The sequence below is a fragment of the Papaver somniferum genome, unplaced genomic scaffold, assembly GCF_003573695.1.
Source record: "Papaver somniferum cultivar HN1 unplaced genomic scaffold, ASM357369v1 unplaced-scaffold_123, whole genome shotgun sequence".
Taxonomy (NCBI): domain Eukaryota; kingdom Viridiplantae; phylum Streptophyta; class Magnoliopsida; order Ranunculales; family Papaveraceae; genus Papaver; species Papaver somniferum.
In genome coordinates, this window is record NW_020621381.1 from 3,755,038 (window position 1) to 3,769,291 (window position 14,254).

The following is a 14,254-nucleotide window of genomic DNA, read 5'->3' on the forward strand; positions in this document are numbered from 1 at the left end:
TGATGGAATGTTTAAGCTTAATGTTGAAATGAATAAAATTGCATCTTCTTCTTATATGGTGTGTACTTTTAATGTTTGGCATGCTAGACTTTTTCATGTGAACAGTAGATCAGTAGATACCATGAGCAAACAAGGTTTTATTCCAAAACTATCCATGCATGACTTTGAAAAGTGTGAATCTTGTAGTCAAGCAAAAATAACCAAGAGTTCCCATAAATATGTTGTTAGAGAATCTGAGCCTTTAGAGTTAGTGCATTCTGATTTATGTGAATATGAAGGTATATTAACTAGAAATGGAAAAAGATATGTCATGACATTTATTGATGATTATTCTAATTATACCTATGTTTACTTGCTAAGTCATAAGAATGAAGCTAGTGAAAAATTTAAGGTTTTTATTGCTGAAGTTGAAAATCAATTTGGTAGGAAAATTAAGAGATTTCGTAGTGATAGGGGAACTGAATATGATTCTAAACCATTCACTGAAATTTATGAATCTTCTAGAATTATACATGAAAAAACTGCTCCTTATAACCCTGAAATGAATGGAAAAGCTGAAAGAAAGAATCGTACTTTTACTACTCTTGTGACTGCATGTTTGTTGAGTTCTGGTGCTGCCCCCATTGGTGGGGAGAAATTTTGTTGACTGTTTGTTATGTCTTGAATCATGTTACAAACTCAAAAACTAAAATTTCACCGTATGAACTATGGAAAAACAGAAAACCAAATGTATCTTATTTTAAAGTATGGGGTTGTTTGGCTTATGTTCGTATTCCTGATCCTAAAAGATCAAAGCTAGCTAGTAAAGCTTATGAATGTGTTTTTGTTGGGTGCTCAAAACAATAAAGCTTATAGATTTTTTGATCTTAATAATAAAGTTATTATTGAATCTATTGATGCTGATTTCTTTGAAGATAGATTTCCTTTTAAATCTAGAAATAGTGGGGGTTCTCTACCTATTACAAGTTCTGAACTTAGAGTAGAAGAACCTAGAACTGCAGAAAGTAGAGACGCTGAAATTGAACCTAGGCGTAGAAAAAGGGCTAGGATTGCGACAGACTATGGTTCTGACTTTGAAGTTTATACCCTAGAGGAAGACCCTTCTAGTCTTCAAGAGGCACTTAATTCACCTGAATCCGGTTTTTGGCAAAAATCCATAGATAATGAAATGGACTCCCATAATCTTAATGGAACTTGGAACCTAGCAGATTTACCCCCTGGTTGCAAAGCAATAGGTTGTAAATGGGTACTTAAAAGGAATTTGAACCCTGATGGTTCAGTAGATAAACACAAAGCTAGGTTGGTAGCTAAAGTATTTAGACAAAGAGAAGATGTAGATTTCTTTGATACTTATTCTCCTGTTACAACATTGACTTCTATTCGTGTTTTGATTGCTGTTGCTGCTGTGCATAATCTTGTTGTTCATCAAATGGATGTTAAAACAACTTTTTTGAATGGTGAATTAAAAGAAGAAATTTACATGGAACAACCTGAAGGTTTTGTTGTTCCTGGCCAAGAACATAAAGTGCAAGTTAGATAAGTCACTGTATGATCTGAAACAAGCTCCTAAGCAATGGCATGAAAAATTTGATAATTTGATGATTTCACATGGTTTCAGAATTAATGAAAGTGACAAATGCATATACTATAAATTTGAAAACAATGTGTGCATCATGATTTGTTTGTATGTGGATGATTTGTTGATTTTTGGTTCAAACTTGTTTGTGATTGAAGAAACTAAGAATGTGCTTAAGTCTAACTTTGAAATGAAAGATTTGGGTGAAGCTAGTGTAATTCTGGGAATTAAGATTACTAGAACTAATGATGGTATTTCTTTAGATCAGTCTCATTATATTGAAAAGATTTTAAAGAAGTACAACTATTTTGACTGTAAGCTTCTGAGTACTCCTTTTGATTCTAGTGTTAAACTGTTTAAGAATACTGGTGATAGCGTTAGACAATCTGAATATGCTAGTATAATTGGTAGTCTTTGTTATGCAACTGATTGTACCAGACCAGGCATTTCATATGCAGTGGGGTTTTTATGCAGGTTTACCAGTTGTCCTGGTTTGGAACACTGGAATGCAGTTGAGAGGGTTATGCGGTATCTTAAAAAGACCGTTAACCTAGGATTACACTATAAGAGGTTTCGCAGTCCTTGAAGGATACTACGATGATGATTGGAACTCTCTTTCAGATGACTCCAAGGCCACTGGTGGATATTTGTTTAATATTGCTGGTGGCGCTGTGTCTTGGAAGTCAAAGAAACAGACAATTTTGGCTCAATCTACGATGGAGTCTGAATTGATAGCACTAGCAGCAGCTAGTGAAGAAGCGGGATGGTTGTGAAACCTGATTTCTCAAATTCCTGTATGGGATAGACCGATACTAGCTATTATGATCCATTGTGATAGTACCGCGGCTATTGCAAAAGTACAGAACTATTTTTATAACGGTAAGAATCGACAAATGCGTCGAAAGCACATCACAGTTAGAGAGTTTCTCACAACTAGTGCTGTAAGTGTGGATCATGTTAGGTTGGAAGAGAACTTAGCTGATCCTTTGACGAAAGGATTAGCTAGAGAAAAGGTATCATATACCTCTAAAGGCATGGGACTTTTTCCCACTATAAATTGAGTCATTTTGTGATGGATACCACCTAGAAATAGGTTCAAATGGTATAACGATTTACAAAGGATATGAAGATAGAATCATGCATCTTTCCCATGGCATGATATCCTGAAGCGGGTTAAGGTTAAGTTCTTTAATTCTTAATGAAGTATATATATATCTGTATAGATTGGGGTACCAAGATACAGGAGTACCTTTGATAGACTCACCTATGTGAATGAGAAAGTGTGGCCACTTTCTATGAGAACATGGGCAGTTCTCTAGAAAATTCATTGAAACTGGGATAAGCGCAAGGCCGTAATGTGCTGGCTTTTAGGAATTTACTCTTAGTATAGTTGTGTGTGTATTAAGTAATCTGTTCTCTCCATAGAGTTCAAAGACATGTGTTCACTCCATGTCAGAGTTCATAGAATTTAATGCTATGTAAAGGTTCAAAATCGAAAGATACCTTTGCTTATGCACATAACTATACGGATCTTGCTCAATGATTTTAGAAATATAAGTGGGGGATTGTTGGGATATATGTTTTAAAATAATTCTTTTGTATATTTTATCAACAATTCGAGCTTGGCCCAGTGGTTAAGCATTTTGGGCCTTGAGGGTGAGGTCTCAGGATCAAATCCCTCCCCCTACTGATTGGGTATATATATATATATATATATATATAAATAATATGTATATATTTAATTATTCCAGGAGTGGGGCCTTGGGTCCTTGGGCCTTGGGGGTCTTGAGAGGTCTCTTGAATTTGGAAAGTTATTTTTGCTGATTTTGAAAAGGAATTTTCAACCCAGTTTTACTGACCTTAATTACAGTTATAATTGTGCTAATTATGGTACGATTAATTTGCCCGTTTTATACTGTTATGAAATTCATAATTTTTGCAATAAATTAAATTTATTTTTGATTAATTCGTATTCATTGCCTGAGCTATAAAAATCAGTTTTGGAAGCAGAAGGAAAACAAGTTTTCAATACCACTGTTGTTTTTTTTTTGAGAATCAAGAGACTAGTTTTTCTGAGCAAGATAAGAAAGAGTAAAAGTGATCAATCTCTCATTGTGTGCGTGAGGGATTGAAGAGAGTTTTTATCTCGGATGCTTTATCCTGGGGGAGTTGTGACGAAGAACGAACTGCTTGCACAAAACTCAAGGCAGAGCCACAAAACGTCTTAAAGAGCGACCTGGTCGTGACTCAGCCGTTATCTTGTTTTTGTGTTTAACTTTTGTTTTGCAGGTTTGAAATCGGCAATTGTTCCAACAATTATGAACTTGCTGCATTACAGGTTATAACAAAAAATGTATCCAGAGATCACCTGACAACTGAATGACCAATCTTCAATGATTTTGTAGTCCTAACCTTGAGTTGAATCCATTGGATCACTCTTTTACCAGGAATTTGGATCCCGTATCGGATGCACAATCTTTCAACATTTTCGGTTACTTGTAATCTACGGAACTGAATGTAAATTAATTGGACTGAGAAGGGATATTGGCGATTGGATGTGGTGAAAAGTTTAGAAGGTGAAGTGTATCACCTCATACTTGTCTAAAAGAACGAGAGAAAGGTTTCCACTGAAAGCGTCTATAATGATTTCGTACTAATCTGGGTCCCTCCTTAAGGTGTTGATGATACTATAAGTTATCTGCTTATATTGGTGGAGGTAGGATGATATAAAATAAGAAGAAATTACAATTTATAGATTAGACTTAGTTTACTATAGTTAGAGATTAGTAGATTATTATCGATTCCAAGCAAACAGTTGATGATTTTTCAGGACTATTTGTTAGTTCCATTTTTTGTAATTTTTACCAGTACGTGATATTAGTTAATAATGAAACAAATTTCAATCTATTAATTTTATGTCAATACTATGTTATCATACTTCTATAGATGTTGATTTCCAATAATGTTTCTGGTTGCAGCGAGTGATTGTTAGACGGATGCATCTAAAATTGGGATGAAATTAAAATAAACGTTTTTTTTTAAATACTGCCAAAATATGTTACACTAATATGCGTAATATACTTGACACACATTTTAGTGTGACCATTAATGTGTAACAAAAGAAACATACCATATTATTACACTTATAAGTGTAACATTAAAAAAAAGTCACACATATTAATGTAACAAAACGCCTGATTTGGTGTAATGCACCTTTATATCTATGAGACGATGTCGCATAACTAATTAGACTATTGCAAGCATATCAAGAATTTCAAGTCATGTTTATCTTGGTAATTAGTTCTCGAAATATGACTAAGCTTATAAAAGTTTGTTCGTACTTGTTGAATTTCGGTTAAGGATAATTTATTTTTCGGAATCAGAATCATGATTCAAGATTATCATTCGAAAATAGCCTGGAACAATGGTACGTGTCATTGATGTTATTCGGGAATGTCTCGAATTCATTTAGAGAGAAATGTAGAACTACTATAAATTCGGATGCAAGACAGTGTATATAAAAGTCTTACAAACTAGGAAAAATATTATAAGTGTGAAGCCGTAATACATGTACTCAGTACACGTAACAGAGTAGCTATATGTCGACAAACACATTTTTGGTACGTATAGTCGTCTTCACACCTTAAAAAGTCTATGAATTCGTGAATCCGGATCGGTACGCAAACCAGTACGCATACTAGAAAAGAATTATTGGCCCCGGAACTGGTTTGGTATCCATACCGGTACACGTACCAGAAAAGTTTTGTGGAATCTGAAACTCGGTTATGTATAAATGGCATCCATACCAGTACACATACCGAATAAGTTCTGTGAACTCCGGAACTCGGTTATGTCTTAAGGTTTACATACCGGTACACGTACCATGACATAATGGTTCACGAACCGGTTAAGTATTTGTACCTTGTACGCCTACTTACCATGTCGATTAAATTCATATGGACATAAAAATATTTCCCCGAGATAATTATCATTTGAATAATCTCTAAAAACAATATAGAAATATTTGATCACATGATTGTGTTTCGAGTTATATCTTAAGTGTTATATGAAAATGCTCAAGCTTATAGTTCAGTTATATAGCTTAGGCTAACCATTCATAAGAATGGTCTTATACACGGTTCGGTTACGGTTCATCCTAACCAGAGTGTATATCTTGATTATGTTAATTAGATTCAAAGATTCATCTAACGGTGATTGTTTGCTTGGTTCCAAAGCTATCTTAGCTTAAACCTAAATCAACCTACGCTTTGAATATCTATAAAAGTAATTCTGACACTACTTTTCTTGGTGTGTCCTAGTTGCAAAACTAGAGTCGTCCTCTTCCTAAAATCCTTTTAGGGTTTAGCGACTACAAATAATTCATAGGGATTCGTGAAGCTAGGTCCTGCTATTGGAGTATCCTGATCTTGTTCGATTGTTGAGCTACTCACTTGAACAAGATAGAAAGAAATCATCAAAGTTCCTATCGTCTCAGACTTTGTTGATTCCATAAGTTTAATATTTTTGAGGTGAATAATAATCTAGGTTGCACTTCGGGTTACATAAGCCCGAATTCTGAGGTTAGCTAGAATTTATCTATTGCTATCGATTTCCATTCTCACCTTAATCAACGATCAAAAAATAAATCACACATATAGGCTTATCTTTGGGAGGCAGATTGGTTTAAAGTCTGAGTTGAAGAAACTCTTAGGTTGTAAAGGACGTCAGCTAAGGGAATCAATTGCGCGGAGTCCTGCTAAGATTCATGAGGCATAAGGAGCGCAACTGTAACTGGATTTTTGTGTGGGTTTAATTCGATCTCAACTACATTCTAGTTCGAAGTTAATTGGTTGTAGGCCATTGTCTGTAGCGGCTTAATACAGTTTGGTGTTCAATCTAGACTAGATTCCAGGGTTTTTACTGCATTTGCGGTTTCCTCGTTAACAAAACTTATGGTGTCTGTGTTATTTTTTTTTCGTATTCAAAGTAGATATTGTTAGAGTACTGCTCGGTCAAACTCGCAACCGTTGCTATCTCAAGCTTGTTTGTCAAGTTTAATTGATCAAAACTATATACTTGATATTTGTTCTACTTACAGCTATTTCTCAGATTAGGATAGAAGTGTGTAATTGATCTTTAAACTTCACGGTCTTCACCAATTGAAGAAGAAGATCTACTGGAGAATTTGAAGGAACTTCATCAACAAAAGGTATATGGAGACTAAAACTTATCTATCACTCAGAAGTCTATTTTTTTCTATCTTCTAAATAGACTAAGTCATATAGCTACGTAGACTTATAACTTATACACAATTGAAATTTCGAGATGAGTTTATCTCGTTTATATATTTTTCGAAATACGTGTTGGAAGCTTTTAGCTTTAGCTTAAACTTCATCATCTACTTGATGAGTTTAGTGGGAGAGAATTTATTTGTTGGAAACTAAATATTAAGTCAAGATGATCTTGCGAAAATTACCTTGAAAATCTTACATGATTTGTGTGAGACAATCATTTGATGTTAACTTGGGAAGTTTCGTATTGATCGATTAATCACTTGAAAATTACTTGAAGCTAGTGGTATGTGTAAGATTACCATTGTTGTATTCTAAGGATGTTTTAATGATTAAATGAGAGTTTGGAAATACTACCAATGTCTGGATATAACACAGCTTGTATACTTTGTATGCTAACTGTGAAGCTCTAGTTCAGGTCCGGAACTCATGTTTACGAACGGATTTACCTGTGAAAAGGTCCGGAACTGTAGTTCGCGTATCCTGTTTGTGAACGGATAGACAAGGCTAGGTCCGGAACTGTGGTTCACGTATTCTGTTTCTGAACGACACGATAAGGCCAAAGTCCGGAACTGTGGTTCGCGTACTCTTTTTGCGAATACCGTGGTAAGGTTCTAAAATCGGTAAGTATGACTTTTCATACTCATGAACTCATGTTCGTTTGCGAACTAAAGTCCCTGGAATTTCAATGAAATAAGGTATGCGAACTTTTTTTGCAAACCATGGCATTATGTTCATGAATTGGTTCTTGTATAAGTACTTTGTACAATTACAAACCAAACCGATTATGTTTCAAATGGTTCATATATATTTCTATGAGATGATGAACATTTGAACAACTCTCTTGAAGCACATTTATATTCATTTGATTATCTATCATGATTGATTGATCATCATATTTGATATAGAAGTGTTAGATGAATGTGGCTAAACTATAAGTGTTCATGTGGCTAACTTCAGTTAGTTGTTATTGATCCAACAGGTTATACACGTTTAGGTACGGTTCATCCATATATAAATATATGTATATTTCATGTGTGTGTATTGATGTGATTTCAAAGTTGTTGTAGTAAAAAGGTTCGTTGAGACTTGTGAAAGCGGATTTTTAGATTTTTTATTAAATAAAAATGGCGAACTAAATTAAAAAGATGTTGTGAAAATTATGGAGAGAATGGGACTAGGATTCCACCATTGGTTGATATTAGTGATTTAATAAAACAATAATTATGCAACTCAACATTCAAATTGATTCTAATAGTATTGCCTAGACATGTAGATTTCCAAAAGAATAGATGTTAATCCAAGCATAGAATATCAAAATCCTAAAGAAAGCATATTCTATCAAGAGAAAATACACCTAACTAATCAAAATCATATAAACAATTTTTAGTTCAATGCAAAAATTATAATAGAGTTGTTGTAGTTAATTAATAAAAAATATCACTTTTACCGAAACAACAGCTTCCTCCAGAGCCCCAAGGATTGGGTTTAGCTCCACATATTGGAAACACACTCAGAATAATTTTTCATTGCTCAAAAGTGTTTAGAAGTGATGAAATGGGAGAAAATAATGATTAAACCGGGTTTGCTCTAAACGATCCCCAAACTCTCCATCTCCTCATTGATACCCAAGACACTCTTATTTATATTGTGAAGCCAATCTTAGGTCGACAATCATCTCAATTACTCCAAAAGATCTTTGCAGTTAATGAAAGTGTTTCACGGGAATATTTCCTCTCCATTTTCACACGTCTTCTGAGTTGTATGGTATATCCAAATCTTCTCATTTAATTGAGCCGAATAATGAAGTGAATATCTTCAATTAATTCCATGAATAATTCCTTCCCTGTTTTCGAAAATATCCAAAAGTATACGATTTCCTTCCATTTAAGACACGTACAAAATCTTACTATCATGGTAAGAAGATAATCATGTCTTAAAGACACAAATATCCCCATAGTATCATGACCAGAATCTCACACAGTTGAGATTTCTTTTCCCGCCAAATATCTTTCCCGTGAAGAAGAAGATGGGTGCCCCTTATCCGGTCCTCGGGTACGAATAGCAGATGCCATGAGGGGTGTCTCTGCAGCTGCTTGGGTGCAAATATCCTTTGGGTACCCCTTATCATTTGGGCGCCCCTTATCCACAAGTGAGAGTCTGAATAACACGTTCCTTCCGGTGCTTTAGACGACTTTTCGAGCCGATTTTTCCAAGAATGTTTATTTCCGAAAATACCTAAAAACACATAAAATACCATAATAAGTACAAAAATTCGAGTACCAACAATACATGAAATTAAGGACAACGTAAAATGTGTCTATCAAATACCCCCAAACTTATTATTTTCTAGTCCTCGAGCAAATCTAGAAAATAAAAATGACTACACTTGGCACGTGCAGCAAGCCGTTAAACCGCTAGGTGGCCCTAGTGGCGGAGTGTTTTCTCCGGAGGGTTTACCAGAGGTGTACCCAAAAAACCTTTACTCCAGACCCTAGCTATCTATGCAGAACCTTGGAAGGCACTAAAGAATCTCCTTGGTTGGCATACAATCATTGACTATATGAGGAAGTACCCTGATGCGAAATTCCAATTGATGTACACGAGTTTGCACTCAGCATACTAAAATTCATATATAAGTGACAGAGCTCTACTCAGATAGTTTCTGTACATCATAACCGGAGTCAGCCAATCACATGGAAAGATTAAGAAGATGGATAAAGAGATGGTTAAAAGTGAACGGTGTTTCCCATATCTGTATGAAGGCCTCTGCCAAGGTGAACCTATCCTAATGGACTGACATACCGGTCTGACTAATATCAACACATCTGGCATATACAAGGGGACCAGTGGTCGATAAACCTAACTCTAGGTCAACACAACTGGCATATACAAGGGCACTAATGGTCGACTTTATTGAATTTATTCCGGTTGGTCTAATGGTCTGGTCTCTCTTTTTCTTTTCTTTTTTTTTTACATTTTTTTTTGGTATCTCAATCACTCTATTCCACCCTAGCAAAGGTAACAACTTGAATCGTGTGCCCCACCAAATCACTTAAAAAATAAAAAACAGAAGGATTAGGATTCAACGAGATACGGCGAAACTACCATGCTTTTTGTTAATGCTAACACCTGAGCTCTGTGCTTTTATGAATAGACTCTTTAGATGTTTCCATCTAATCAGATTGGTTCCTCAACTCCTACAACCAAGATGTTCCCATCCACTTAGATTGGTTAGTGCCAACCTTAATAAGCATAAATTTCTAGGCTCTGGAGTTTATTTGTTGTAGCTAAGAGTTAACAAAAATTTTCTTCCCCACCCACAAACTTAAATCTAACATTGTCCTCAATGTTCTAAAGATGAAATTAAAAGCATGAACAATAAGAAACTGTTACCACTTGATGGATGGAAAAAGAAATAAGGAAGAATATTACCGTAAGCATGAGTACCTCCGAGGAAATGCTAAATTTAAAGTCTTTAGCTAGACATCAAATACCTCAAAAAGGATTGTCACCTTCCAAAGTCATATATCAATAGTCGAAACAATTGTGGGTCCATAAGACCAAATAGAGCTGACACCAGTATGAGACAACTGCACTGATTCAGAAAAATGAAAAGAAGGAGCACGTCCTCATCTAAGGTTTCTGTCAAGACAACATGGTTTATCTGCGGAGCGTAATTGAACTTCATATGTGTGTCTCGATAAATAGATTCATCCGAAAAACAGGTCTCTAATACCTGGGTTACCTCCTGGACAATATCAGGAGGATCGGGTTGCGGAGTCTGAAAAGACTCAAGTAATATCTCAGATGTACAAGGCTCGAGTCCCAATTTAGGGACTCTAATTAGGGATACGATACAATTACAAGAACCATCACTACCCCCGAACTTAGGGTTCACAGACAAACCTCTAACTATTTCTTGAATTTCCGGATCTTCAGAGTCCTTAAAATACTCAAGAGATTCTTCTAGTTCTCTACCCCCAAACTTAGGGTCATCATTATTCTCAGAAAAAACCTAAAACTATTGCCTGAATTTCTGGGTCCATAGAATCTTTAAAATACTCAAGAGCTTCTTCTAAAGATTGATCACATATCTAATCTAAGAGAATGGTTTCCTCAAAATCATCTAAAGAATCTACCTGTAAAGTGTCAAGCCAATTATCCTGAACCAAATCCTGAACTAAAGTGCTAATCATATTCACTTCTTCTAAATCATCATTCTCAGAAGGTTGTCTAGTAACATTAAAGACATTTAGTTCAGTGGTCATATTACCAAAGGATATGTTCATAAGCCCAGTCCTACAGTTGATGACAGCGTTAGCTGTGGCTAAAAATGGGCGACCTAAAATCACTGGGATTTGACGACTTGGGTCCTGAACAGGCTGGGTGTCTAGAACAACGAAATCCACAGGATAAATAAACTTATCAACCTCAATCAGAACATCCTCTATGACACCACGAGGGACTTTGACAGACCTATCAGCTAATTGTAGTGTCATTTTAGTCGGTTTCAACTTACCAAGACCTAGCTGGGTGTATACATGATACGGGAGTAAGTTAACACTAGCTCCTAAGTCAAGTAAAGCTTTATCGACCATGTGATTACCAATCGCACAACATATGGTGGGGCATCCAGGATCCTTATACTTAGGGGGTGTTTGGTTCAGAAGAATGGAACTTACCTGACCAGCTAAAAAAGCTTTCTTATGGACATTAAGCTTACGCTTTCGTGTACAAAGATCTTTAAGGAACTTGGCATAAGCAGGCATCTCCTAATTGCTTCTAATAGCGGAATGTTGATGTTCACCTGCTTAAATGTTTCCATTATCTCGTTGAAAGTCGACTCCTTCTTTGTTGGGGCTAACAAATGTGGATATGGGGCTCTAGGCACAAAGGTAGACCTATCAGGAATTTCTTGGGAATCCTTAGAGACTGTTTCAGTTTCCTCGTCTACGGGCTCCTCTTGGGAAGTAGAAGGTGGAACTACAGTATGTCCACTAGGCATGGCTACCTTATTGTCTACCGTTTTACCACTCCTAAGGGTTGTTATCGAGTTCACATGGTTTGATGATTTCTCACCAGCTAAAGATATTTGATGGACTCCCCTAGGGTTGGGTTGTGGTTGACTAGGAAACTTTCCTTTTTCTCTCAATGTCTCATTATCTGACTAACCTGGGTTTTCAACTCGGAAATAGCCTGAAGTTAGCCTGACCTATTCTCTTATTTTCTCTAAACCTTGAGCAACAGATTGCTGAAACTGCACAATGTTACGAGTTAACAAGCAAAGACTCTTCTAAACTCATAATCTTCTTATCCGAAGGGTTCTGAAACTGTGCCGGAGCTGAAGGATTCTTAGTATAGCCAAAACCTGGGGGAACCTGAGCATTACTAGACTGACCTTGATTCTGGCCCTTGGACCAAGAAAGGTTTGGATGGTTTCTCCAGCCAGGGTTATAGGTTTCTGAATATGGGTCAAACTTCTGTTGGTTATCAAACCTAGTGTTGTTATAAAGAGCATTGGCTTGCTTCAACAGCATGGCCTTCCCAAAAAGGCTCATTTCTTCCACTACTACCACTAGAATGACCTAATTCTAAGGCTTCTAACCTTTTGGCTATAGCTGCTATTTTGGCATCTGACTCATAAGATCCTTCTACCCTATTAACATTTCCTCTACTTAGAAGAATTGTTTTCTGGGGTTCCCTACTATTTTCCCATTGTTGGGTCTTATCGGCGATTTCATTCAAAAATGTCATCGCTTCATCAACAGTTTTATTCTCAAACCCACCTGTGCATAAGGACTCAACCATGGTTGTTGTTGAATAATCTAAACCCTCGTAGAGGATCTGAACTAACCTAACCTTCTCCAAACCATGATGAGGACATTGAGATATCAAGTCATTGAACCTTTCTAAGTACCTATATAAAGATTCTCCCTCTTGTTGGGAAAAGTACATATTTGTGTCCTAATAGACGATGTTTTATGCCTTGGGAAAAACTTATGTATAAAGGCAGAAGTAAGTTGGTCATAGGTTTCAATTGACTCAGAGTCCAAACTATACAGCCAAGATTTGGCTTTATCTTTTAAGGAAAAGGGGAATAACCTAAGTTTCAACGCATCATCACTTAGGTTTTTAATTTTCAGAGTACTACAAACTTCCTCAAATTCCCTAACATGAAAATAGGGGTTCTCATTCTCCTTCCCTAAAAACATTGGGAGCATCTGTAAAGTCCCAAGTTTCAGTTCATAATTTGCTTCGATTTCAGCTAACTTGATACAAGACGGTCGAGAGGTCCTAGTTGGATTTAGCAAAGCTTTCAAAGTTGCCATTTCTGGCACTACCAAAGGACTAGAAGTACTAGGGGTACTTTCCTCACGAAGAGACAGATTCTCAAAACTGAAGTTTCCAAAAACGGGGTTCTCAAAAGAAGAGTCTTCGAGCTCCCCGCCTTCACAAGAAGAACTACTAGGTTTTTCACTAATCAAACGACCTAGAGTGTTTCTTTTCCAAGCCCGTTTAAAAACTTTGGGCATACACTAGAAAAACAAAATAAAAAAAGAAAAGCCCTAAAAAGGAAGGGATGTTCTATGCAAACACAAACAAGGCTGACTCCACCACAGCAAACCTACTGATTTCTAGCAAACAAAAAGCATGATGGCTCCACTTAGATTGTTTCTAGACCAGTTTCTAATCCTTCGAACGGGAATTCGTTACTATTTAAGGAAACCCCTCTGGAATCAATCCGAGTTAAAGTAAGTTGAATAGAGGCGAGGGAAGCTCAGTGGAGCTTTGATACCCAAGGCCTCACCGGTATTACAAGGCGGCGCAGTCACGCATTCAACTTACAGAAACCGTCAAGAACTTCGAAGTATGCTTAAAAGAGTAACCAATATTTTTCGAATGACTTTCCTGTTAAGCTTGTTACCCTATCGGTCTCGTTCTAGTCAAAATTTTAGGCTTAGGTTCGCGTTTGGTGTCGTTTTCCTAAGGCGGGCAAGAAGAGAACGGTGATGAAATCCTAACCCTTATCTTGTATGGCCAGTCCTTGCCCTTTACTAGGAAATTAAAGCAGCCGTTTTCAAGTCCTCATCATATATGCATACGAAGGAAGACAGTAACTCGCTGACAGGGGATTCGCGAGTGTTTCGACAAACTTACCTCCCGTACCAGACGGGGGATGAACCTTTGTAGTCGACTCGGGCCACGACTCCTATGTCATGTACGAACCCGAGGGGCCGAGGTGGTATTGTAATCACCGTCCTTCTCTGTAAACAGTTTATATTTAAACTACCCTTCCGTAGGGTTTAAAAAAATAATGTCCCAAAATTTAAAGTCCAAAGTCCAAAAAAAAAAATATAAAGTGCAAAAGAAAAAGAAAGTCTAA